The sequence below is a fragment of the Mandrillus leucophaeus genome, unplaced genomic scaffold (genome assembly GCF_000951045.1).
Source record: "Mandrillus leucophaeus isolate KB7577 unplaced genomic scaffold, Mleu.le_1.0 Scaffold552, whole genome shotgun sequence".
Lineage (NCBI taxonomy): Eukaryota > Metazoa > Chordata > Mammalia > Primates > Cercopithecidae > Mandrillus > Mandrillus leucophaeus.
The window spans coordinates 494,635-517,526 of NW_012105942.1; the positions used below are offsets into that span (position 1 = coordinate 494,635).

Sequence of the window (22,892 nt, forward strand, 5' to 3'; positions counted from 1 at the left end):
GCCTGCATATATACAGTCAACACTGTCTCTGCCGAATTAGAGACGACACATTTCACTCTATGAACAGGACACAGTCTCCACTCACTGGATGTTTGGGGTCAGGGAGGAGTAACCTGAACCTCCTCTGGCTTTGATGTTTGGAGTTGAACATCTGCACTGCTCATCGAAGCCCTCCGTGCTTCAGTTCCCCCTGTGTTCCATCCCCCCGCCCATGGTTCTCGCCCCCCAAGCCGTTCTCCGGAGTCCCTTTCTGGGCCGGCGGGACACGTGGACGGAGCGGGCCTCGGCCGCGTCTGTTCCGGCCAGGTTTGACTTTGCTCGCGCAGCGCCCGCGCAGCCCGCCAGGGGGACCCCGGCCCGCCGGGCTGCATCTGAGCAGAAAGCGTTCGAGGGGCGTGGAGCCAGGGTCCTGCGGCGCCTGCTCCGGGAACACCCCGAGTCGGCTGGAGCTCCCCAGCCGCTCCGGAGAACTGGGGGAGCCGGGTCCCCGGCTCTGGAACCCGTGGTCCCGCGGTAGCGAGAGGCAGGCCCCGCGGGTGGGTGTGTCCGTTTCCGCACGCCGGCCTTACAGCCCGGGAAGAGCGCCTGGAAGCGGGTACTTTGTTCCCAAAGATGGGTTTTGTCTACGGGTGATTCGGGCTCTCGAAGTGCAACTTTGTGGCCGGGGCGCGGATCAGCGGGCCTGGGCTCCTGCAGAGGGAGGAGCGGATCCTGTCTGCGTCCTCCAGGAGAGGGTGGCAGGACTGGGGTTTCCCACAGGTTTTGGGGCGGCGGCAAGATTGGCACCGTACGGGGTCGCAGGCGCACAGCGACGCCCCTGGAAGCCCGCCCCGGCCCCCGCCCCCAACCCGCCTCTTCGGGGCTTTGTGGTGTGAGGTTTGGGTCTGGGATCCATCTGGAGCCCAGCAGAAAACTTTTCCCTTCCCATCCCCGGTCTCTTTTGTCTTTCTTGGACACGGTGGCGGCGCCGCCTGAGCGGCGACTCCCTCTCCCCTGCCCGGCTCGCTGCGCCTGGTGCCCTCCGAGGGCAGGCGCGCCTGCACTCTGCGCCCGGATGGCGGAGGCCCTCTGTGAGCACCGGCAGCAGCGCGTCCCATGCCCGGAGGCCGCCGGTGCCCCCCCAGCGCGGGCATAGGGGCGCCCCCACCCTCCGCCCGCTTGCACCCCTTGCCGCCCGCCCCCTCGCCTGACTCATCCGTCCGCGGTGGCCGCCCGAGCCCTGGGATGGGGAGGGAGACCGCGGCTGCCCACGGCGGCCGAGATTCCCGCTGACGCCCCCGACCCCGCCGCCTTCTTCGTCCGCCTCCAGAGGCGCCCGACGTCCCGACAGCTCCTGGAGTGAGACCAGGACTGCGAACCGGGAGAGGCGACCCGACCCCCAGGGCCCGGTGCTCAGGACAGGTGAGGGGAAGGAAAGGGTGCTGCCGCAAGTGGGGAGGTGGGTGGGCGGCCACCGCAGCTGAAACCGGGCACTTCTTCAGCCCCCCGCCCTCCTCTCCGCTGCAGCCTCCAGAGTTAGGTAAACGCTGTCTCTCCTAAAGTTTGGGAAACAAACCAAGTCCGCCACCGGGTCGGGACTCCCCAGTGCCCGGAGCGCGAGAGAAGCTGTGCGGGGCAGCCTCTAAGAACCCGGAGTACTGGAGGGCCTGGCTGGGTTTCTCCAAGCAACACCCTCCTTTGTCTCGGTTCCTGAGAGTCAGCATTCTCTGTAATGTCCACAGCGTTAATTTGTGATTGAGCAAAGTATGGTCAGGGTTTCCTAAAGCAGTATTTGGATGCGGCAGAATCTATACGGGCAAAATGGAGAGGCAAAGCAATTATTTGCAAAATTCAGCACTACTCTTCTCCCTGTAGTCTTGTCTGTAAGAGAAAGGACTGAAGGCTTCTAAGATTTGCTTCATTAACCATTCTTTTGCTATAAATTGTTCAAGCCAACACTTCATGTTGTGTAGGCGCAAGCTCTCTGTATTTACTGGTTTGATTTAGAGAAATGTGTGCGTGTGTTTGTGTGTGTGTGTGTGTTTTTTTTAATGTAACAATTCATTGTTCAGTATCAGGCATTGGTAATGTCAGAGAGAAAGGCAGCATATACATGTAATTGACTAATTGTAATCAGCCCCCGTCCACCTTAGTCTGGTGTATTTAAAAACTAAATATGTTGGACTAAAGTGTCTCTTGCCTTGTCTCTTCTGAATACCTTCAGAAGTAGTTATGGACAACTGCATAGAAAACATTTCAAGAATTGATAATTATTCTTGTTTGTGAGAAAGAATATTGAATTCTTGGTTTTGCAATCAACCCAAGTTCAGAGGCACACTTTCTATAGGGCTGTATGCATAAATATTACCAGAGGTTGTGAAAGCTATTTACTTTGTCATTTCTTGAATCATGGAAACACTTACAAAAAGACCTTCGGTTTGTTATTTGGCTACTGATACTAGAAAACATTATCATTTTGTGAAAAGTAGACTTAATTGTGAAACTTTTAAAACCTTACTTTATTTTCCCACTGTTTACCTACACAGAAGCATGTGGTTGTAGTTTCATTCTTTTTAAACACCTCAAGTGAAGAATAGAAGTCCTTCTAAACAGAAAATAATGCTTCCATTAACTGGAAACTGTAGTTAAATGCTTTGACAATTTAACATTATGATTTTTTAACTGTAAAACATACACACTGAGAATGATTTTTAATCAAGTCCTACTAGATAGCTCATAATTATGAGATACTTTAGCTATAATTTGTAACCCTGGTTATAATTAGCTTTGTCTCTAGGCTGGGAAAGCCTTCAGTAGAGTTGTGTGGGAAGTCCCTGTATGTAATTTCCAGCCAGTTAGCATAGAAAGGATTCACCTGTTGCCTTTGAGGCAGGTCTAGGTCAATGTGTATAGTGTCTAAAGACACGCATAATCAGAAGGGATTCTTCAGGAAAGATTATTGTAAAGAGGGATGGCTGTACTTGTTATTTTAACTTAGTGGAATTTTTTGTGAAGCTTTTGAATACTCCAAGAGTTAGATTGCTATATTTGGACTTGTGTAGCTTCAGAATTTTGACAATAGCTCATTGGACAGAAAAGGATAACTACTGACATATAGAGGGAGCAGATCTGAACTGATTGGTTAAATACTCTACTTCTCATGATGACTCTTAGCATAAAGGAAAGAAATTCATATTTAGCTTAGAAAGATAGATAAGAACAAAGATAAAAGCAAATGTCACCTTTTACATTTCTTAAGCAAAATTAGTAGAGGATAAAAAATAAGCCCTTGTAGTCATACACATTACTTATCAAATAGAGGGTAGAATTTAAAAGAGGAAAAATAACTTGTGTAGTGACAGAAAACTAAACCTGCAATGAGATGGACCTCATGTTCTTAAGGAATGTATATCTGATTTACGGTTTTATCAAGCAGATCCACTTGTTCCTGGACTTACACTATGTTTTGTCTGCTGAGATCTGATATGTGCTCAAAACCTCAGAAAACATCAGTGAGTGCTTGTTGTGGTGTCATCCTAGCTACCCCTCCAGGCCTTTTCTATGGGCTTATAGGCTGATGGAGAGGGGACTGATAAATATACCACAGATCACTTGGCAGCTGAGGTGGTCTGAGAGCAGCAGGGGACCAGTGCAGACTGGGAAGCAGTATAGTGTGTTGCAAAGGGACCTGGATGGGGAGTTGTCATCTTGACTGAATCACTGATTAGGTGGCTGTGGATACGTGGGTGAGTTCCTCTACCTTTTTGGTTCTTGGTGCCCTTATCTGCAGAATGAGGGCTTTGGACTGGCGATCTTTATGTTCTCTTTTAAAAATGCCGCAAGGCAAATTCTGGCAGAATTAAAGAGAGACAGAAATCAGTGTGTGTGTGTAGGAGGGTGGTTTGTACGGTTTTGGTCAAAGGAAGCCAGGCCGGAGGGTCTTGCTAGTTGTATTGAATGGGAAATGGCAAAGAGAAGTAAAAGATGTCTGGTCTGGGACATCTGGCCTAACATTGATTATGTGAATTGAAAATACATAATAAAATAATAAAAATACCAACTTTCAGTTAGTACTGGGTGGTTTTCCATGAATTTTCACAAATGATGGCGATTGATTTTCATGACAACCCTCAGAAGTAATTAGAGCAGAAAGGTGATGAAGCCGGGACTACTACTGCAAAGCACATCTGCACCAGGATGCGCCACTGCCTTTCTGCAGGATTTGTAGAGATAGGAGAAGCTAAAGCTCACTTTGGAAACCCTGAGTACACAGGGGAGAGACGTAAGGTTAGGGTCAGATTTTAAGTGAAGTTGAATTTCTGAGTAAGAATTTAGGTTACATTCTGGAACACAGAAGTCTCCAATTATGAGCTCAGGACTTCCTGAAATGCCTTGAATTCTGATTATTGATGTTTAATCTGACTGCTCTTGTTCTGTGCCCGCTCCTCCCCTAAGGTCCCCTCTTCTCCAGCAGGAATTCTGGGGGTTTGACTACCACAGAGTAATTGATAGGACTCTTCCAAGAGCTTTTAGTGATGCTGGAAAAAGGAAATCTATGTATTTCATATAAAGGCGAGGATTCTGGGGCCACTGTATCACTAACTGATCGGGTGTGTTCTGCAAGTTGTGCTTTGGAAACTTTGTCACCAGAGGTGAAATTACACAGAAGGCATAGAAATCTAGCAAGCTGTAAGATGAGCATCTGTACATTCCTTCCTATAGAGCCCTAATCACTCTGCCCTGAGCATGAAGTACACCAAGGGGGGACAAGTCCCCGCTTACCACACCACTCTGTTCACTACCCCACTCTGTGTTCATGTAGAAGGGAGTTACTCAGGATTCATTTGCTTGCATGTGTGAATATTTAACTAGGTAAAGCAAGAAAGGACTTATTGGCTCATGTGACCAGAAAGTCCTTGCTTCTCTCTGGGTCAGCTATAGTCTGAGGCACTCTTTTTCTGAGTATGGAGAAAGATGACTGTGGGTAGTTCTAAACCCACATTCCTGGGCTTTTCATCTATGAGAAAAAGAGGTCCTTTCTCTTCCAGGTCCCATTTTTATAAATCTCCTTGAAGGTCTCTGACTGGCCCTGATCAGTGGTAATTGAATTGGTCTCTGCGTCTAGCAGAGAGTGCTACTCTGATTGCATTGGACTAAATCGTGTGCCCAACCCTGTGTATATGTGGTTCTGGTGCTGGGATGAGGAGGAGAAGGCTGGTTGGGCACTATGATAGGCAGTTCTGTCAAGATTACATAGAGGTGTGGTTCTCCCCAAAAAATAATGCTGCCAATCAAAAACAATGTGTCTATTATTGGGAATAATTCCTTCTTTTTTGGGACAGCCCTCTGCACAATGATCTGGAGTTTGCACATGGAAGCATCTCAGATGCCAAGACTATGCATATCCCAAAAGTGGGACCTTTCTCCCAAGCAAGGTATAGCCCAGTTATGAAATAATGCCCTCATATTTAAACTTTATTAAAAGGAGGATTGTTTCCAGAATACTATTGAATGGGAAGCCACCATTTATTCATATCTATGTACTTCTAGCAAATATCCCTGTGTCTTATTTCCAGCCCAGAGATTTTGTTTCCAAAAGCCCTGCCCATCTAGTGATGATGAAATTGGAGACCCCCTACTTTGGCCATTGTAGAGCCAGTGAAAATTTGAACAGGGAGCTGAAGTGATTAACACAGGACTATTGTTTATGCAAATTCATTGGGTTGTTGGAAATGGGCAGAGGGGAGTGGCAGGCATAGATTAGGATTATCATTTAGGAGGCATAAGATGATAGGTTTCCAATTAGAGTATTGTCAGCAAGAATTTGTGAGCAATATTATGAAGTTCTTGTGAGGTTATATCGCAGGGTGAAGGAGAATCTCTGTTGACAGAAGCATTTGTGCAATGAAATAGACCAGGAGGATGTAGACTAGGAAGTCAGCCTGGGCCAGTAGGTGAAATGGCTGTGCATGGTAGATAGGTTAATAGCAAATGGATTGTGTAGACAGGAGGCCTATAGTCACCATGAGTGCTAGGGGCATGCATAGAACTGACATTTACCGAGGATCTACTTAGTATGGTAGGTTCACGTTACATACTTTAAAGTTATTATATTAATGTTATAGAAATCTCACAATAGCCCTCCAATGAGAGAAAACTCAAAGTCAGGGAGGTAAATAACTTACTGAAGGTTATGAGGCCATTGGACAGTACAGCTGAAAATCAAATCCTGGCAGTCAGACATCAAAGCCTTGCTTTAACCACTATGCAAAACTACCTCTCAGTCTCAAGGTCAAATTCACTGTATCAGGCCACACTGAAGGACCAGCTAAAGGTTGGCCCTTCTGATAGGAAATGAGAGTACCAGAATTCCAGGTCAAATAGAAGGCACAGAACAGAAGTTATTAGGGTGAAAGCACGTGGCATTCATGTTCAGAGCCTACCTGGACAAGAATGTCAAGGTAAGAAATTCTTGGAAAGGAAAGAATATCACATGCATCGATTCTGGGTTTAGGGTTTGGGGTATAGCAAGGAAAGGGAATGGGAGAATTATCAGGAAGTCGAACAGATGGGCAGATCAATAGAACAACTGGGGTTTGATTGTTGACCTGAGAACAGGAACTCTACCATCTGCCATGGCTTTAAATATCCTTCCTGGTGTAAGTCGATAAGAATATGGAATGGGCAGCTCCTCAGAGGGAGACAGGATTTTATTAGTTGTCAGGCACTGTCAGGGAAAGGAGCTAACATTTGTAAGGCCATGTGCCTTAGATACGTAATCTCACTAAATCTTCATTATAAGTTCCAGAAGGGTAAATATTATGCCTCCCCTCCACCACCACTTTTCTTGAGCCAGGAAATGGAGACTCAGAAGGTTAAGTGACTGGCCTAGGCTCCTGGAGCCAGACTGGAAAGTGAAAGAGCTGGCATGGAACCCAGATCTGTTGGAATCCAGACCTCTTCCTGGATCTTCAGGGAATCATCCTGGTGCTAGCAGGACAAGGTCAATATCAAGTCTGAGACATGGAAATAGGGAAATCAGCAGGGGCATATAGTTGTGAAGGAAGACAGTAAGCTAACTTTTAGACATCTGTGAGATAAGAGCAGACTGTCTGAAGAGAATTGTCCAGCAGGATTATATCCAGCTTTGGCAGAAAACTTAATAATCTAGGAGGTTTTTTCCCCCTCAGTACAGGATCTCTATCATTATGCAGGGTAGATACGTCAGCGAGTCAGATGTTTGGAAGGCTTAATTTAAGTCACTGATTTCAGTTCAAGAGAAGGGACCTCTGCCAGCTGCCATGGCCTGAATTTACCTTTATACATACAGATACTCTGCCCTGAAATATGAAAAATTAAGAAGTAGATACATATAGAGAGGGAGAGAGGACACTCGCTAGCACATGCTGAATGTAGTAGGTTCATGAAACACACTCTAGTTATAAAGCTGTGTACTTGAGGATGCTCTAAATAAAATGAGTTACTAGTAGAATGTGAGTGACATCATATCGTTCCCCAACAAATACAAAGTCAAATTTGTATCTGCTTAGGTGTGTGACTGATGTGTGTGCAATCAACTGTGTATATATGTACGACAAGAGGAAGGGGAATGAGACAGTGTATAAAAATAGAAGTATTTATGAGAACCTTGTAGCCTATTTGGAGAGGTAAAACAACTATGTATATAACTTTTAGAACAACTCAATAGAATAATATGTAAACAAATGATTACGATGCTTTGAAATAAAGCTGGTAGAGATATGGAAGGAATATTAGAGGCTCATGACACGAAAGCAATGCTGAATAAGAGTAGGCTCTTTCTTGTAAATAGTGAGCTAATCACAGAGGTGCTGATAGATTAGCAACTGCTGGGGAGAAAAAAAAATATTTTCCTTTTGAGAGTCAACATCTTTGGGCTTAAATACAGGATGAATCCAAAGAATCTCAGTACTGTCTCTAAGCTGAAGTTGGCATAGGAGAGATACAAATTTTGTTTCCCTTGGCAAAGTCAGTCAGATCGAGTTAGTGAACATACATGTGGAAGTATTTGTCATAAAATGGAGTTAGCATTTCTGAAGAGATGTTATATTTTCTAATCATGAAGGCGATACACACTCCCAATAAAAACCTTGGGAAATACATTAAGTGTAAAAAGTCAGGGAGAAAATTTGCCTGTAATCCTGTGACCCAAAGGCACTCGTAACATTCTGGCATTTTCTTTCTCCTTATTTTTAATGATTTTTTCCATATTGCTTAATAGCGTATTACAACCTACTCTGTTTGCTTAATCTTATGTCTTAAATATTTTCCAACTTCTAGGCAAGCTTTATTAATGTCAGTATAATATTGGATTATGTGGACATATCATAATTTATTAACTAGTCCCTTAAAATTGGACTTTTAGGCCATTTCCAAATATTTGGTATTATAAATGGCACTTTGATGACTCTTTCTTCAAATTTCAGATTCTCTTTTTAGTGCATAAGGGTTATAAATGCATTTATATTCCATTTTATATATGTTTATCAGATTACTTCTTTAAAAAAGATTCATGGAACGATAATTCCTGGGTCAAAGGGTATGAAAATTTCAGGCTCTTGATACTTAATGCCAAACTGATTTGCAAATAACTGAAGTTATGACTGACAGTGCATGGAACTACCCTCCACATGCTCTCACTAGGTGGTTGTTTTTATTTTTAAATTTTAAAAAGGTACCATTTTGAAAAAAGGAATAGTTTATGCTAACTGCTGATTTTGTTCCTTTGTTACCCAAATCTCCCTTTTAGAATGTAGACTGTGTGAGATATTGTGATTCATTTCACTGTTTAAAATTTACTTATAAGTGTTTCTGAACATGCAGATAGGGGCCCATGACAGAAAAAAGTAGCTTGTGAATGATTTTTTGAAAGCCAGTGTTATACACATCCTGTTTGGGGACTCTTCAGACTCTACTGTGGGGCAGCCCATGAGAGAAGTTGATTGATGTAGGTTGAGAGCCCCTTTTTGCAGAGCTAAACCCCGGACAGCCCCATCTCTGTAGCTTTGGATATTAGATCCTAGTAGTCATGGAGTGTTCTAACTGCGCTTTTCACTGGGGCTGTAACCCAAGTGAAAGTAGGCCTGTATCTGTTTTGTCCATGGCTATATCCTCAGCAGGTGACCTTAGACCAAGTTTTGCTGGGAGGTGGAATCTGAAATGCCTGAGTTTGTTTATTTTATTTATTTATTTATTTATTTATTTATTTATTTATTTATTTATTTTCAGACCGAGTGTCGCTCTGTCACCAGTCAGGCTGGAGTGCAGTGGCATGATCTCAGCATACTGCAATCTCCACCTCCCAGGTTCAAGTGATTTTCCTCCCTCAGCCTCCCGAGTAGCTGGGATTACAGGGGTACACCACCACGCCAGGCTAATTTTGTTGTTGTTGTTGTTATTTTTAGTAGAGATGGAGTTTCACCATGTTGACCAGGCTCGTCTCGAACTCCTGACCTCAGGTAATCCACCTGCCTCAACCTCCCAAAGTGCTGGGATTATAGGCATGAGCCACCTCACCCAGCCATGAAAATGCTTGAGATTTTTCCCCTAGAAAACTTCCGTAATGTTAGTCACTGATTGCCCAGAAACAAAGTTCCTGAATTTTGAAACTTCTGGTTTTACTCTCCTTTCCAAACAAAATTCAACCACATCACAGTACCTAGTTTTATGGCAATGAACTTTGACTTATTCCAGAAGAGGAATTTGGATCTTACACATACCTCTGCGGGGTATTTTATTGTCTAAAAACACTTATTGAGAGTAAAGAGAACTATTAAACTTACTGTAGCAGTCGATTTGAGGTGGTTTTTGAGTGCCAGTTTCAATTTTTCCACAACTACTATATTCCTACAAAAATAATTTACAACTAAAATAAAAAAAGTTTTGGTTTTCTTCTAAAAGTTGAAGGATATTATTATATTGTAATAACTCTATTCTCCTTTACGGATCTCAGTCAATAATTTTGAACAAAACAATTTTTGTTCATTTGTTCAACAAATGATAATTTAGGGAGATTCATTCAGTAGGTGCTGTTAAATTATATTTGTGACTCATTTTGTCAAATGTGAGACAGAGCTTCTTACACAACAATAACACAAAACACTGTGTAGGAATTCATGCCTTATACATTTGTTTACTTATAAGACACATAAAAGCTCTTATGACATGCATTAAAAAGTAAACTTGGCTCAGGAGAAAGTTTATTAATTAATAAAGGATTCATTAAATATTTGTGCTGCCAGCTGGGGATCCAATAATGACCAAAACAAAAAGTTATGGAGGAGCTTACATTGTAAATGGAGGAGACAAACAGGAAACATATAAATGAGCAAGGCAACTTCTGGCAGTCAAAAGTGCTGTAAGGAAAGTAAAGAATCTGATGTCATAGAGAGTGCATGGGCTCATTTAGATCAGCTGGTCAAGGAAGACCTCCCTCATTTGAGGCATTTGAACTAGAACCTGTGAGAGAATAAGGAGCCAGCCTCACATATCTGGGGAGGGGGCACTGGAGTAGGTTTTATACTCAGTGCACTGGAAAGCCATGAGAAGGTTGCTCTTTTGGAGCATGATGTTTGAGGTCACTTATTAAAAATGAGTGTTGAGATGAAGAATGTGAAGTATTACTTCACTGTAATGATGATATTGGTATTGGGAGCAAAAACAACGCTCACATTAGAGACTATATGTAGTTATGGTCAAGATATATCATGTATCACTATATGGTTAAAGACATTTCATATACAGTATGTCTACCTACAAAGGGGTTTTAATATAAATATAACATGTAAATAGATTTAATAAATATATAAATGTAACTAAATATAAATAGCAATTTCAAAAGAATATATAGAGCTTAGTAAGTCCACCACAGAGTTTTTGTTATTTGAAACTTGTGTTCTTTAACTGAGCCTAGCATATTGACTTGCACATTATATGCATATGACAAATGTTACTGAATTAACCATATGGAATATTTTACTTGTAAGAAAAAAATTAACCTAGGATATAAAAATCATGTTAATTAATTAATTAATTTTCACATTTAATTATCACATTAAATAATTATCACATTCAATTAATTAATTAATTATTTTTTGAGACAGGGTCTCACTCTGTCGCCCAGGCTGGAGTGCAGTGATGTGATTTTGACTCACTGCAACCTCTACCTCCTGGGTTCAAGCGATTCTTGTGCTGGGACTCCACAAGTAGCCTCCCAAGTAGCTGGAACTACAGGCACACATCACCATGCCTGGCTAATTTTTGTATTTTTAGTAAAGATGAGGTTTCACCATGTTGGCCAGGCTCGTCTTGACCTCCTGACCTCAAGCAATCCACCTGTCCTTGGCCTCACAAAGTGCTGGGATTACAGGTGTGAGCCACTGCACTCAGGAAAATCACACAAAACAGTGTTTTTATGAAAATACTAAGCCTTTTCTTTGAAAAAAAAAGGATAATATGTTCTTTGTACTCTAAATATTAACAGTAATTTTAAATTGTATTCAAAATGCTAAAATTGAAATATTGAAAAATAAAAAATACACAAGTATAATCATCTTCCTCACATACTTTTTTTTTCTCCCTGGTTAAGTAGAAATATCTGGAAAGTCCACATTTTATATAAAGATTTTATTAATATCACTTGGTCTTATCACACTTTACTTGACTTGTGGAAATTCCTTATTTATTTTGTGAGTCTCCCAATTCTCAAACTAACCTCCATTCAGAACTTTTCATGCATAATTGAATATAAGACAATAATAACATATAACTAATGATGCTTGTTAATGAATATTTAGCTCAGTGTCTTCTGGGAGATCTATCCAAATATACTTATTAAGTCATCTGACATTTATTGTGTGCATAGTAAGTGCTGGCCATTGTGTTCTATGCTAAGAGCATAACAAGCTTTTCTCAAGAAACTCACAGACTAGAGAGCCATTGCGTAATACTCTAAGTACTTAGCACAAGGGAAAGAGTTTTGCAGTAAGATGCTATGTGGTACTCCCTGAGTCTACATTGGGGTGGCAGTAATGAGGAGTGAGATTGTGAATTAATTCAGGAATTCCTTTAGTCTGGTATTTGGTTAAGTGATTTGAAAAGACAGATTACAAAAAAGAAGTCACAGATAAAAAGGCAGTACATGCCATCCATCTCCAACTAACAAGGCCACCTGCACCGTAATTCTCGTTTCTAGAGATATCACCCTAGGGATTCCCTGTTCTCCTGCCCCAACTGCCACAATCTCATCTGTTTATTTGGCAGGAGACCTATCTGGCTGCAGGCCTCTGGGACTTATTCCTACCTAGAGCCCCATCAACCCAGCCCTCCCTTCTTTATCCTCCTGCATGTGGGGCTACATATTGACCCTTTGGCTTCAGAGTACAGTAACCTAAGCTGTTCCTCCAAGTCCTCCTGCAGTTTTGGATTGGAAGAGGCCTCAATCCTGCTGCTTTCATTTCCAGTAGAGCCTCACTCATTTATTCTTTTATTTATTCATTCAATAAATATTTTCTGAGTACTTACGATGTACTATTTTAGGCACTGGAAATGTAATCGGAAACAAAACAGAGTTCCTGTCTTTATGAGCCTTATATTCCAGCTGGGGAAGACAGACAGTACATGTATAATTTGTTGTGACAAATAGTAAGAAGAAAAATAAAGCAGAGCCCAGGGACTAAAAACCATTAGGATGGGGTTAGAGTAGCATGGCCAAGGAAGGCGTCTCTGATAAGGTCTGACATTTGAGCAGAGACCTGAATGATGTGAGGGAAGAGATCATTAGAATATCTGGTGAAGGAGTGCGCTGCGCTGCGGGAGGAATAGAAAGTGCAAAGGCCATGAGGAGTCAGTGTGGAGGGTGGGAGTTGGCTTGGACTGTGTGAGTAGCATTAGCATAGATTAGAACAAAGCAGGGGCTCACAGAGGCTGTTGGGGTCACAAGGAAACTTTGGACTTTACTCTGAGTTGTATGGGAAGTATCTGCTAGGAAGCTAACCTTTATCAATATAACTTTCATGTGACCACATGATTTCTAAGAATATTTAATTAGAGTTCAGGCCCATCAGTGGGGGTTTTGTTGGGCCTAACCCTCACTTTGATTACTAGTCTCAGAAGAAATATTCAGTGAGTAAAATCCCAGGTGTCTGTGTCAGTTATAGGCCTGCCTGATGGGGCCTGAACTCAAATTCAATGTTCTTAGAAATCATGTGGTCATGTGAAAGTGATATTAATAAAGATCTTGGTCAGGCATGGTGACTCACGCCTGTAATCCCAGCACTTTGGGAGGCCGAGGCGGGCAGATCACGAGGTCAGGAGATCGAAACCATCCTGGCTAACATGGTGAAACCCCATCTCTGCTAAAAATACAAGAAATTAGCCAGGCATGGTGGATTATGCCTGTAATCCCATATACTCAGGAGGCTGAGGCAGAGAATCACTTGAACCTGGGAGGCGGATGTTGCAGTGAGCCAAGATCGCGCCACTGCACTCCAGCCTGGATGACAGAGTGAGGCTCTGTCTCAAAAAAAAATAAAAAATAAAAAATAAAAAAAAGATCTTGAGTAAGAATAGCCCAGAGAATTCCCAAGCCTAGGGAGAGATATTTTACTTTGGATGGCATCTTAGTTTATTTCATGCTTCTGTAACATGAATATCACAGACAGGGTAATTCAAAAAGAAAAGAAAAGAAATGTATTTATCAAGTTCTGAAGGCTGGGTTAGTAGAGTGCTGGCAATATCAGTGTGCTGGCAACTGGTGAAGGCCTTCTTGCTGCGTTATCTCATGGCAGAAGGACGAGAGCATATGGGGGTTCAACTCATTCTTTTAATGAAGAAACCATTCCTATAATAACTAACCCACTCCTTCCATAATGGCATCAATCCATCTATGAGGGCAGAGGACTCGTGGCCTAATCACTTCTCAGAGATTCCACCTCCAACACTTTTGAATTGGAGATTAAGTTTTTAACACATGAAGTTTGGGGGACACATTCAAACCACAGGAGGTGTGAACAAAATTTTGTTGTTGATTGAGAGCTGTGTGGAGAATTTTTCAGACAACACTGTGTTAAATTGGAAAAAATTACAATTTAGAAAAGGGGGAGACTTTCCTTCTCATAAAGGGTTACAGCCTGTGGGGTGGCCATTCTGACAGACTGGGAAGCATAGCTTCTAGCCAGAAGCCAGAAACAGATACTTAGAGGGAGGAACAAAAGGAACAGGAATTTATGCTGAATGTGGTGGCCAAATGAGCATATTCAATAAGCCATAGGAGAGTCATAAATATTAACGAAGGGAGAAATGTGCGCATGCGCAATTGAGCTTCATGCCTCTCCATGGGTCCCACCTACAAAAAATGGTGGGGTTAACACGATCTGTGGATGGATGGACTTTTCCACCCTCCAATGTCAAACAGTGAAGCAGAGGATACAAAAACCCTTACTACGCATTCTGCGTAGACTGGCCAGAACCAGTCGGTGTGACTAGTTAGGACATGAGTTCAGTATGGGGCACACTAAATTTGAGATGCCTGTGAGACATCTTAGGGGAAAGAGCACAGATGGGACAGATGGGGCAGGAGTTCAGACAGACAGATGGGGCTGGTGCTCAGATGAGAAATATGGAATGGAGACTTAAATTTAAGGATCGTTAGTATGTAGTTGATAAATAAAGCTATGGAAAGAATAGAGATTGAGAAAAGAAGGAGGCTTAGGAACAAGCTTTGGGAATTTCTACATTTCAGGATGTATAGAGAGCATGCCGAAAAGTAGCAGCCTTAGTAGTAGGAGAAAAGCTGGGGTGTGCTACTGCTGATGAAAGCTACATGATATTCGCAATAAAGCTTTGTTCGCACATGGTCCTTTCTGAAGCCCTTTTTGAATATTTGGGTGCAGTTTCTTCAGTTTAATCTACAAGTGCAACTCCGATGTAGTATAACCTTCAAATTTTTGAGTGAAATGGCATTACAAGTTACTGAAAAGCTTTTTTTTTTTTTTTGAATTTCATGTCGTAGTTGTTGGTACTATTAGAACAGGATAGACATAGTCACACCTTCACAATAAAATAATGATAGAATAGTGCATCTGAAGGTCAATTTCATGATCATGCTGATGACTAATATATTCTTACTGTCAACTCCATTGCTGCCTTCCAGTTTAGTAGGCCGTTATACTTTTTTTAAGCATCTGTAGGCTTACTACTAGGTGATATATTATTTTTGTTATAGATGTTTTTAAAGCCACAAATAGAAGTTTAAGCTATTTGCCAGGACACTATAAGGAAAGCATAAAATTTAGAAAAGAAGTGATTGAATAGCTATCAGAAGACTCTGAGGGCTACCCTGGCTTTTATTATGAATGCATTTTAGCTCATTAAAATTGACGAGAAAAGACAACTTTTATTGGAGGTTTCATTTAGCCTTCCCATTTGGGAGCTTATCTTGGCCCATTCTGTATGTGATGGTGGACCCTAAGGGAACATCACATCCTTGTTCTTATTTCCCTACAGTGAAATACGTAGTAGAGAGTCACTGGTAGTACATGAAATGAATATGAAAAAATTCAAAATCAGCCTTGTGTGAGCATTGTCCTAAGGTGATTAACTACATTTATTTTATGTTTCTCTAATCTACCAACATAGTCTTTTCATTTTTTTACAATTTTTACACTATTCACAAATTAAGGCTGGGTATGATGGCTCATGCCTGTAATCCCAGCACTTTGGGAGGCCGGGGCAGGAGAAATGTTTGAACCCAGGAATTCGAGGCTGCGGAAAGCTGTGGTCATGCCATTGCACTCCAGCCAGGGAAACAGAGCGAGACCCTGTCTCTAAAAAAATAAAAATTAAGTTTCAGAAGTAATTTTTAAAATGAAGTTATCAAAGCACCTAACAATGCTTAATATACCCATAGTGCTCTCTTAAGTTATGACTTAGAAGTGTAAGGTGAAAACTCTCCTAGACTTTGAGTCATCTGGGAGTTAGTGCAGTGCCATTCAGGGTCTCCTGTTTAATAAGAAGCCTCCAATCAATCCTTTGGCGCCTTTCTCTTCTTATTTGAATGCTTAGAAGGGGAACTTATCAGTGGTCCTATCTGTCCTGGCATAAGTGTCTGTCAGTTATGGATGACCTTTATCAGCAATGTGTCATAAGAAGCAGTGCTAGATATTGCTGGCTGTATTTGATGATCTATCCTCTTGCCTGCCCCTAACCAAAAAAATATAGTTTTGTTTTTTTCAAATCTGCGCCTTTTGGTGAACCATCTCTAAAGATGGCCCGTGAGGGAAGTGGCGCTGTTTTCCTGATGAGAGAGGATGTTTATATTTGTGGAAGTTGACTTCCCCTTGGACACATACATCAGTTGAGAAGTTGTAGAAGAACAAGTATCAGGCTTGGATTACAGTGCTGGAGACTCTAATAATTTTCCTCCCAGTTCAGCGATCAGAGAACGTCCACCATGTTTCTGTGACAACCGCAGAACATTGAGGGCGGTCTCAAAGCTGCCTTGTGCTATGCTGTACAGACAGGATGATATTCTACCCGGACAATGGGAGGCTACCTTTTAGTTGTTGTTGAGATGTGCAAATTAAAAGTTTATGGAAAGACAGTGTCATTTTAAAATTCAAGTCTAGGAACCAGAAAGGTTTCTTTGGTTTTTACCCTTTAGGTCCATAGTTTATCTAGTAGAATTTGAGAAATTGCTGACTGAAGGTTAACATTTGAAAGTCTGGTTAGCCGACATGTCTGCAGTTTCTCTGATCTGTGGCTTCCTCTTCCGTTCACTCCAGAACACACCGCCATCTGGCTGCCTTCCTGAAGTGGCTCTCCTTCAAAGATAGTTTTAAAGATATATATAGTGAACCTTTTATGATCTGGGCTACTTATGATTCACTTGAGACTTTGTTTGGAAGAAAGAATCCCATTGCCAAGGATAATCTGACAATCACAGGAGGATTAGAGCATTACTACCTAAGAGCTATGAAACCTTGCGCAAATTACTTCACCTTGCAGAGCCCCAGTTTAGTGCAGGGCAGCATGACCATCTTAGGAGGTTGGTGGGGGGGCAGTATGAAAGGTCATGTAAGTGAAGATCTGGCACAGTATGTGGCACAAAGTAGACACTGCCCAGTGTTGTTCCCTTCCCTTTTGGCTCGCACTCGCCTCTCTCCATTCCCTCTCACCTGGATACACTTGCCTTGCATGCATGCATGCTCTCCATGAAACAGCTGTTAGCTCTGCCTGGATGGGAAGTCCTTGCTGGGGAGGCATTTTTCATTCTTCTAGACCCACCTTGAATTAGTGCATCTCTTTCATGGAGTCTTCTCTGGCCTGTCTCAGGAGAGTTGGTTGCACCTTCCAGCACTTTCAGGGTGCTTTGCTCATGCCATCAGATGAGCTTGTATGAAATAATAGTGACTGGTCTATCTTCTGTCTCTATCCTAAACCCAGGGCCGTAAGTAGTAGAAGTGGACCTAATGTCTTCAGGACAACAAAAAGAGTTGAGTGGAGCGTGGAACATGAATGATTTTTTTTCCATGATTTTACCACTGGCATTGTTACCAAAAATTAGAGCCCATTTCAGCTCTGTTGATGGAGAATCGAGTGCTTGATTTTTGGGAACTAGTGTATGGATTCAGGGTAATGACTGCAGCCCCACTAAAAGTATCCTCCTTCCTCTGGCCTTCAAGAACTTATCCTTCCATCTTCTTGGGGAAGGGGCAAGGTAGTGGCACGAATCAGGAACATTTGTGTTATGTGTGAAGTCATTTGTCTGTGACCAGGTTCCTTGAGGCACCTGCTTGGGCTTTCCTAGTGACTCTAGATCAGGAAGCAAACCATCTCACCCAAGGAACTGTGTGAGTTCCTTGAGGCCAGGCATGATGTTACACTGTGTTTGTGACTCTTCCTTATGGCCCGTATCTATTTGCTCAGACATTATTAAATTTGTCACATTCTATTGAATTAAGACGGCAGCTGCATGGGATTCATTAGTTGTCTGTGGCATCGGGCAAGACAGTGACACTCAACTGAGGAACACGTCATATCAAACTAAGGGCAATAACTAGCTCAGAAAAAGAGCCACCCTAGGCTTGGAATTTTCCTCTTCCTGATTGCTGGGAAGTCAGCAATGCCATCCTGAAGAGAATGAGACACTGTGAGGTGAGCAGCAAGTTCCAGCATGCCGGCATTCCACAGCAGCCACATGGGGAGTATTCATGACAGGGGATAGTCTGCTCCCATTCTTGGCCTTATTCACTTTGATGTTTTGAAACATTCATGATACCGTCTTAATAAAATTGAAGTTTGGACACTTGAATGCCTGGAGATGGCAAATAATCTGGTTCCCATAGCCATCTTCACTCAGCTGTGTATCCAGATATAGCTTTCTGGGTCTCTGAAAATACTGATCAATAAATTATGAGCTGTTATGATTTAAAAAGCTAGTAAGTATTTTTAGTTTCCTTTAAATTTTTAGTGTTTTAACAAATCACAGGTGGTTGGCATCGAGGTAAAAATGAATATCAAGACATGGTGAATACTGTCTTCATTATGAGTACAAAAGATTATTTTTTCCCTTTTAAAATTTTTTGAATAATTCTGACAAGTATTAAAACTTTGGAGGCCATGGGACCCAAAGAACTTTGTGGGAATAATTTATTCAAATTATATGAGAAAAGAAGAGGCTGAGAGTGGTGGCTCACACGTGTAATCCCAGCACTTTGGGAGGCTGAGACGGGGGGATCCCTTGAGGTCAGAAGTTTGAGACCAGCCTGGCCAACATGGTGAAACCCCATCTTTACTAAAAATACAAAAAAATTAGCCAGGTGTGGTGGTGCACACCTGTGGTCCCAGCTACTTGGGTGGCTAAGGCATGAGAATTCGCCTGAACCCAGGAAATGGAGGTTGTAGTAAGCTGAGATGCCACCATTGCACTCCAGCCTGGGTGACAAAGTGAGATTCTGTCTCAAAGAAAAAAAAAAAAAGAAAAGAAAAAGAGAAAAGAAGAAATCACTTGTTAAGTACTTTCTCAACATTGTAAGTTGTTTTAGTCTTTTATAAGAAATAAGCTTGCCGTTTGTGAATGCTTTTTGGTAGTTTATTATAAGCATTTATCATGTAACTGAAATTTTTGTAAACATGCCTGTCTAAAGGCTGTATAATGTTCTGCTACCTGTATTTTTATTTTTGTTTTATTTATTTATTTAAAGGTTTTTACTCTGTCACCCAGGCCAGAAAGTAGTGGCATGATCATAGCTCACTGTACCCTCAAACACCTGTGCTCAAGTAATCCTCCTGTCTCAGCCTCCCGAGTAACTGAGACTACAGGTGTATGCCATCACACCCGGTGAATTTTTAATGTTTTGTAGAGATGGGGTCTTGCTGTGTTGCCAAGGCTGGTCCTGAACTCCTGACTGCAAGTGATCCTCCTACCTTAGCCTCCCAAAGTTGTGGAATTATAGGCATGATCCATCTTGCCTGGCCAGAAAATTATTGTTTTTAATTAATAAAAAAAGAAATGTTAATTCTTGTGACACTTCAAACTTTCCTTTGAAGTTTCCTTGATTCAGAAAGGCATAGCATGTTTCCGATATGTGTCATTAGATATTTTGTATTTTCTATCAAGCTTAACCTTTGAAGTGATAGTCAAATCACATTACAGTGAACTGGTCAATGGGTAGATAACGCTCCTATAAAATTTCCTGAAAGAATTTTTTTTTCATTTTCTTTAGAAGTTTGAGGATGTTAGACAGTTTGGGATTGTTTTTGCTTTTCTTCTAATATACAAAAATTTACGTTTGGAGTACATTTATTTATTATCTTTTTGCAAATGGATTTATCTCTATCATAGCATCTCATTCGGTGGCAGAAAGAAACACATGACCATTCAGTCATTTCTAATATATTTTTTTGGATATAAATGTGGAAGAAAGTAGTCAGACAGAAAAAAGTAGAAAGAGGATTTGGCTTGTTGACATTATGCTTCATGCATTTAAATTTGCGACATTGTCAGTTATGGAGCTCACACAATAAAAATTCTTAATTTCTTAGCACACAGAGCCACTGAAAAGGACTGAAGAGAGCCAGGGTTTCCTGGGACACCTGGCTCTGGAGGTGAGCGACAGCAGGGAATGACGTCAGGGAGCTGGGAGACTGATAACCTGGATGGTGACTTTTTATGATGATTTTTGTAATGGGTTTATTCTTCCAGTGAGCTAACAAAGTTTATTGGTGGGACTTTGTCAGGCAATTCTTTCTTTAGCTTGGTTAAATAAACCAGATGTCTTATTTGGATATTTCAAAGTTCCTTGCAATAAGCACTTTTAAATTGAGATAGAGATAGGTCTCTGCTCTGGTGAAACACTCACTGTAAAAATAATTGTATAGGTCATTTTATAGAGTAGGCTGTTTTAGCAAGACTGCTCCTCATTCCTCTCATTCTTTTCTCTCCACACAAATCCCCAAGAGAAAAAGCCCTTAATTAGAAGCTCATTGTCTACAGAAAAAAATAATTTTCTTTGCTCTTCTGTAATTTCAAAATTATATTTGTTCTGCTTGGAATAAAAGGAGGTTTATAACCTTGTAACCTGTAATCTTTCATGCTGTTTTTCTTTTTGAAAACCTTCTCTAAGAGTCTGAGCATTAACCATTTCATGATGCTATGTAATCTCACATTATTTTACATAAACTACAGAAATAATTTGCAGATGAATTTTTAGGGATCACCTTTTGCCCTTTGGCAAAAGGTGCCTTGAAATGCAAAATGAACAGTTGAGAAAATTATCCTTCAGTTGTAGAAGAAAATCCCATGTTTCTGAAATAATGTTGATATCCTGAAGAAAATTGTTTTGTATGTTTGTAAGGGGACTCTTAAACTTGAATTATCTAGGATTTTTCTCTATTCTTTATTTTACTGTGTGTATGTGTCTAGGTGTGTAACTTGGTTTATATAATAACTAACATTCAGTTTTGGGAGAAAATAATCTATTGTATTGAGAGAGCTTTTTGGTTTTCATTCCCTAAGTAATCCCAGCCCCATACCTCTAAGATAAATGATCTCCAATGCAGTAAATCCAGTAGCTTGAACAGGGACCAATCTCATTCACCGATGCTCAGAGGAAGGGTCAGGATACGTAGAAGTATCTTCTGTGTGCAGCACTTGAGTGTTTCAAAGTCTTCTTTGCTAAAAGGGGTAGCCGCTGAGTTTGCTTAGAACAGAGCTGAAAACTGCTGTGGACCAAAATTCTGTTTGTCAGAGCAAACTGTGATTGCTCTAAAGATGCACCTTTTATAAGCTACTCTTAGAGTCACTAAAACAAACTATGTTATTGTCAGCCAAAGACTGGCACGTGGGAATTGAAATTGATTATCTTTTTAGACCACTAGAGAGAATCTAGGGAAGAGATTAGGAAAGCTCTACCCTCTTCATCTTAGATGTCTGGTTTTTCCTTCCACATGGATGCAAAATTGTTCCAATCCTTACCCCTTTCAAACATCAACTTCTAGTGCAGAAAGGAAACCATGGATGTTTAAAAGATACTCTGGGTGATTAGCATTGAGATTCTGTTTTCACCAAAAAATTCCAGCAAACAAACCAAAAAACCCCCAAGAAATAGTAAGAATGTCTTCTCAACAGATAAGAACTTGGAGAATTTTCAAATAAAACAAATTTGCCTTGCATTAACATACTGTTACTTTAAAACTGTGCTCAAAGGTGTATTCCTTTTTCTTCGCCAGCATCATTTAGAAGCTAGATCTTTTTATAAGGCACTCCTGCAGTACTCCCAGGCACTCTTTCATGGAGAACCTATTTCTAAACCTGAAACCTTCCAGTTGTGGTGGAGGCGGTCACACGGTTCATTCATCAATAATCCTTTAATGCTATTGAAGTGAGTGGGCAGAAGAGGGCCTTTAATTATCAATGCTAAGAGGACTTGACCTTTAAGATTCTTTCTAATTCTATCATTTGGTGGCAATATGTGTTTCTTATATGAAGGTGGTAGTGCAAGACACTGAGATGCCTAAATGGAAAGAATGTTTTTTACCTATGTTTATAGTAAAAATAATATAACAGCATTAAAGGCTACTGCAAAATCTCCCATAATTCCTTTGTAGCAGAATGGATATTTTTATTTGGATAGAGTTACTTTCGGTTTTTTTGTTGTTGTTGTTTTGTTTGTTTGTTTTCGTTTTTTTTAGGCAGACTTTCGCTCTGTCATCCAGGCTGGAGTGCAATGGCACGATCTCGGCTCACCGCAACCTCTGCCTCTTAGGTTCAAATGATTCTCCCACCTCAGCCTCCCGAGTAGCTGGGATTACAGGCACCCTCCATCATGCCTGGCTAATTTTTGTATTTTTAGTTGAGATGGAGTTTCACCATGTTGGCCAGGCTGGTCTCGAACTCCTGACCTCAGGTGATCCACCTGCCTCGGCCCCCTAAAATACTGGGACTACAGGCATGAGTCACCACGCCCAGCCTGGATAGAGTTCTTAAAAGGGTAAACAACCCTTTTCTTTTCTGTTTGAATGCCATCATGTGGACTTGGCCACACAGCTTCTTAAGTCTCGTTTGCATTTGCTTAAGCCAACAGAACTCAAATATGTTAAGGGAATTCTAGATTGAAATTGTGACTTAGTTTCCATACTCTTAATTATGTTTCCCCAAAACAGTTATGCATGAGGCTCTTTGGCAAATAGACTTGAGACTATTTAGGTTTAAAATTTCTTACTAGAGTGGTTTAGAGCCCTATCCAATTTCTGGTGTCTTTTCTCTTAAAAAGCTTTTAAAATCCTGTTTGCCTTTTTGAAGGTAGGAAAGAATATAGAAGTGTAAGGGTAGGTATTCCTAAGTCTTAGAGAATTGATTTATGGTTAGTCTCTGA

The 22,892-nt window shown here is 41.4% G+C and overlaps 1 protein-coding gene across 5 annotated transcripts in view; it reads left to right on the forward strand.

The window, feature by feature from the left end:
• The first annotated feature begins 606 nt into the window (after positions 1 to 606).
• TMEM200A (transmembrane protein 200A) overlaps positions 607 to 22,892 on the forward strand; it is a 79,599-nt gene continuing 57,313 nt past the window's right edge. The window contains exons 1-3 of one of the 5 annotated variants that reach the window (XM_011998016.1): positions 1,262 to 1,401; positions 20,062 to 20,124; positions 22,234 to 22,508. The gene's annotated coding sequence lies outside the window, so the exon portion shown is untranslated. Of the gene's footprint in view, positions 1,402 to 20,061; positions 20,179 to 22,233; positions 22,509 to 22,892 lie in introns of all 5 variants that reach the window. The other 4 variants (XM_011998013.1, XM_011998018.1, XM_011998017.1 and 1 more) reach the window with 4 other exon arrangements.